Source organism: Suncus etruscus, chromosome 16, assembly GCF_024139225.1.
Source record: "Suncus etruscus isolate mSunEtr1 chromosome 16, mSunEtr1.pri.cur, whole genome shotgun sequence".
Taxonomy (NCBI): domain Eukaryota; kingdom Metazoa; phylum Chordata; class Mammalia; order Eulipotyphla; family Soricidae; genus Suncus; species Suncus etruscus.
Window position 1 is genome coordinate 64867874 of NC_064863.1, and position 5569 is coordinate 64873442.

Below are 5569 nucleotides of genomic sequence, written 5' to 3' on the forward strand. Positions count from 1 at the left end.
GGTCGCGGTGGCCCCAGGCTAGCTCGGCGCCGGGTCGGGGCCACAGTGCACAGCCCAACCCGGGAAGCGCGGAAGGCGGAGCCGGGCCGGAGCAGGGCGAGGCGGAGGCGGAGGTGGAGCCAGAGCCAGAGCCAGGGCCAGGGCCAGGCCGGGACCGCCGGGCCACGCAAGACCTCGCTGGGGCTTCCCGGCTGGCTCCCGCAGGCTCCGGCTCCTGCGGCCCCAGCTTCTCCCCGCCAGCCCTGGGCAGAGTGTGGCCTGCCGCTGGGAAGGAATTTACGAGTTGGAGGCCCTGAGTCCTGCCTAGGGGGAGAGGGATCTGTCTGCTCAGCCCTCGGCTACTGTTGGGTCTTTTTAAAGAGGAGGAGGAAGAAGAAAATGAAGAGAAGGAAAAAGATGAGAAAAGAAAAGAAGAGGAGGAGGAGACTAGGAATGTGGTTCAATTTTTAGAGCGGATGATCTCTGTGTCAGTGCTTCCATTTGACTCCAGATGATCTTGTGTTCATGCTCTAACATTCTCACAACTCGGATGAATTCGTGTATGTATAAAAGTATGTGATATAGGGCCCGGAGAGATAGCACAGCGGCGTTTGCCTTGCAAGCAGCCGCTCCAGGACCAAAGGTGGTTGGTTCGAATCCCGGTGTCCCATATGGTCCCCCGTGCCTGCCAGGAGCTATTTCTGAGCAGACAGCCAGGAGTAACCCCTGAGCACCGCCGGGTGTGGCCCAAAAAACCAAAAAAAAAAAAAAAAAAAAAAAAGTATGTGATATAGGAGCCAGAGAGATAGCATGGAGTCTACTAGACTGTTTGCCTTGCATGCAGAAGGACGGTGGTTCGAATCTCGGCATCCCATATGGTCCCCTGGGCCTGCCTGGAGCGATTTCTGAGCATAGAGCCAGGAGTAAAAATAAACCAAACCAAAAACATAAATAAATAAAATGTGATATAAATAAAATAAATGATAAAACATGCTTCGGAAGCTTGTCTGGAATGTATGAGGCTGGGGAGCCTTTCTGGTCACCCTTCCTGCCCTCTTCTCAGTTTAAAAATACATGACACGTGACAAGCATTTTTGCCTATTAACTCACTTCAAGGATGACTCAAAGCAAGACACCTACTGGCTCTTCTCTACGAGAGAATTTGGAGAGTTGTTTTTCCTTTTTGGTTTTGCCTCCCTGCCCCCCCCTTTTTTGCAAGTGGAACTGGGATGGAACCTAGAGCTTTCTACCTGCAAAACAAGAGCTCAATCGCTGAGCCACAACCTGGTCGGCCGGATTTTCCTCCCGCTTATCAAATGTAACTTGGCATCAAGGACTCTGGTTTTACTAAATATGAGGGTGCTCACCAACGCTACTTTGGTATGAGGAGAACACTCTATGATATTGGGGCCTGGCCTGACAGTTCACTAGGGCCTCGCCTAGAACTGCTTTGGGGTTACTACCCTAGACAGGGCCGCTGTGCATGTCCACTGCTTCGGGCAATCACGCTGTTAGCATTTTACCGGTTTTGTTTTTTGCTTGTTTGTTTTTAATGGCCTCTGGACTAAAGCTTCAAACTGTAGTTCTCACTCCTTATGTTTTTGTAAAATCCACCCACTTAGGGGCTGGAGAGATAGCGTGGAGTTAAGGCATTTGCCTTTCATGCAGGAGGTCATCAGTTCAAATCCCAGCGTCCCATATTGTCCCCCGTGCCTGCCAGGAGCAATTTCTGAGCATGGAGCCAGGAATAACCCCTGAGCACCGCCGGCTGTGACCCAAAAACCACACACACACAAGAAAAATCCACCCACTTAGTTGCAAAGCTTGAGCAATAGGCTGCTGAAACCATGGAACAAAAGAGGTGCTTGCATTAACATAACATTTTGAAAAGTGACTTTCTACTTACTCTGCAAGTCCATGTACTCCCTTGAACAAGTATCTTGCTTGCTTGTCTGTTTCTTTGCTTGCTCATTTCCACTTTGGAGAAGCCTGTCTTATTTTTCTAACATGTACTTCTCTTTTTTCCCCCTCACATCTTTCTAAATAAGTTTCAGTAAAACTACCTTGCTACACACACATACACACGCGCGTGCGCGCGTGCACACACACACACACACACACACACACACACGAGTCACACAAAATTAGTATTTTTAAGGTACAAATGAAAGGCAAATCCAGGTTGTTAAAAAAAAAAACCATTGAGAGGCAGAGCGATAGCACAGTGGTAGGGGATTTGCCTTGCACATGGCCAACTCGGGACAGACCCTGTTTTGATCTCCAGCATTCCCTATGGTCCCCGGAGCCTGCCAGGATAAAGTGAGACTACAAATCCTTTGGACTATTTCCAAACCAATCCTTACCTTCGTTTAAGGTGTCCTTCTCTTTCTATTTTTATTTGTTGGCTTGGTGGGGGTGCACAACCAAGGTGCTCTGGAATTTTCCTGGCTCTACACTCAGGAATCACTCTTAGCAGGTTTGTGGGGACCATATGGGATGGTGGGGATCAAAGCAGGTTGGCCACTGCAAGGCAAGTGCCTTACCAGCTGAACTATTGTTCCAGACCTGCCCTTCTTTTAAAGAAATTACATAAAAGTAAGTGTTAAATTACCTCGATTCCCAGTACTCATATTGCTTTCTTTCTTATGAAATGATGAGTGTAGACCAAAGACATAGCTCAACATGGACTGCATGCTCTGTGTTCAGCAGGTCCAGCTTAATCCCTGGAACTACTTGGTTTTCCAAATATAGTTGGGAACAATCTTACTAGATATGAGTGCCCCTCCCAAAACAAAAACAGTAATTAAAAACATATACAGAATAGACTTAGAAAGAAAATAAACAAACAAATCTCATTGCAAAATGCCAAAACCCAAGGGAAAAGAAAACACATTTAACACTTGTACTTCAAGTACTTCAAGCTTTTTTATTCCCCATTTTTTATAAGCAAAAGTTTTATTCTTTTACTATATACAAACCAAGAACATTTTAATAAGTGGTATGGTATGTTTTGTTTTGTTCTTTTAAAGAAGAAAATGACAAAAGTATAGATAAAAAATACACTCCAGTAGCTGTTTTTAAGCACCTGACAAATCCTAAAATTATGACTTGGACACAAATCTCAGTATAAAGCTTCTTTTTTGTCTTTAAAAATACATTTGGGCCCGGAGAGATAGCACAGTGGCATTTGCCTTGCAAGCAGCTGATCCAGGACCAAAGGTGGTTGGTTCGAATCCTGGTGTCCCATATGGTCCCTCGTGCCTGCCAGGAGCTATTTCTGAGTAGACAGCCAGGAGTAACCCCTGAGCAATGCCGGGTGTGACCCAAAAACCAAAAACAAAAACAAAAAAAATTTGCTGAACAACTTAAGAAATTTGAAGAAATAGAAAATTTCTTATTGACAACATGGTGATCACTGACCAGCAATAATTTAGTAGCAGCAATAGGCTTGTACCTCATAAGTGCCTCCCAGGCCAGGGTCTGGACTCTCATCCAGAACCTCAAGGAGAAGGGGGACTATTCTCCAAAATGAACAATGTTTATGGTGTATGCATAGCAAAACCGAACACGGGTGCAGGAAGCCTCATTTACTCTGTAAAGTAACTGCCACTCAATAAATAGTTGCCAAAGGAAAATCAATTTGCTTTATCTTGGAAAGTGAACCCAGTCCTGTCAACATGACATGCAGATTCAGTATGATTTTGCAACTGGCCAGCAAGGGTGCCAGCCCACACGGATGCAGGTGACAGTGGCCAGAGCCAGCCCAGCAGAGTGGAAGTACAGCCATGTAGCTCTATTTTATCAGAGTATAGCTGTAAGGTATGTAAGGTATGTGTGACATTTCCTCCTCAGTAGTAATTGGTTCTCCAGAAATGTAATTCATGTACAAATTAACTAATCCAACATGAAGAGACATTTAAAATCTCTACAATGTGAATAATGCTAAAACCTCAGAGACAAAGCTTTGTATATAAGGACACCCATGACATTTTTCAAAGAAGTGGATCAAACACTCTTGAAATTCATTTGGAACAATAAACACCCATGAATAGCTAAAGCAACCCTAAGGAAAAAGAAGGTGGAGGTATCAATTTTTCCAACTTTAAATTGTGCTACAAGGCAATAGTAATTAATACAGCATGGTTTTGGAATAAAGACAGATCCTCAGATCAGTGGAATAGACTTGAGTATTCAGAAAATGTCCCCCAAACATAAATCAATTAATCGTTGATAAAGGGGCAAGAAACACAAAATGAAGCAAGAAAAGGCTCTTCAACAAGTGGTGTTGGCAGAACTGGTCAGACACTTGCAAAAATTCGGACTCAGACCTCCAGCTAACACCATGCAGCAAGGTCAAATTTAATGGATAAAAGACCTTGATATCAGACCCAGAACCATAAGGTATATAGAACAACATGTAGGTAAAACACTCCATGACATTGAGACTAAAGGCATCTTTATGGAAGAAATGTCACTGTCCAAACATGTGGAAGTAGAGATAAACAAATGGGACTACATTAAGCTGAGAAGCTTCTGCACCTCAAAGGAAACAATGACTAGGATACAAAGGCCACCCACAGAATGGGAGAAAGTATTCACCCAATGACCATCAGATAAGGGGCTAATAAATAAGGTGCTGACAGAACTTAATAAGAAAAAATAATCTAACCTCCTCAAAAAATGGGGAGAAAGAACAGATACTTCCTCAAAGAAGAAATACAAATGGCCCAAAGACACATGAAAAAATGCTTTACATCACTAATCATCAGGGAGATGCAAATCAAAACAACTATGAGGTACCATTTCACACCACAGATGGAAACACATCACAAAGAACAAGAACAATCAGTGCTGGTGGGAATGTGGAAAGGAACTCTCATTCACTGCTGGTGGGAATGCAGTCTTTTTTTTTCCCCTTAAACTTTATTTATTGATTGATTGGTTTTTGGGCCACACCCAGTGGTACTCAGGGGTTACTACTGGCTCTGCACTTGAAATTGCTCCAGTAGACTGGGGTACCATATGGGATGCCAGGAATAGAACCGGGTCATTCCCAGGTCGGTTTCATGCAAGGCAAATGCCCTACTACTGTACTATCATTTTGGCCCCAGAAACGCCATCTTGTTCAGCCTTTATGGAAAACAATATGGAGATTCCTCAAAAAGCTGGAAATTGAGCTCCCATATGATCCAGCTATACCACTCCTAGGGATATACCTAGGAACACAAAAACACAATACAAAAATGCCTTTACACACCTATATTCATTGCAGCACTATTTACAATAGCCAGAATCTGGAAACAACTCAGATGCCCAACAACAGATGAGTGGCTAAATAAACAGTGGTACATTTATACAATGGAATACCATGCAACCATTAAACTATGCAGTTAAAGAATAGCCCCTTCTTCACCAGTGCAACATTCCCACCACCAATGGCCCCCTCCATCCTTCCCAACCCTTGCCTGTATTCATTAATATTGTCAATATAGTTGTTAGTATAGTTATTTGCCTAACTGCACTCACCATTCTTTGTGGTGAGCTTCATATTGTGAGCCAGTCCTTCCAGACCTCATCTTTATTGTCTCTG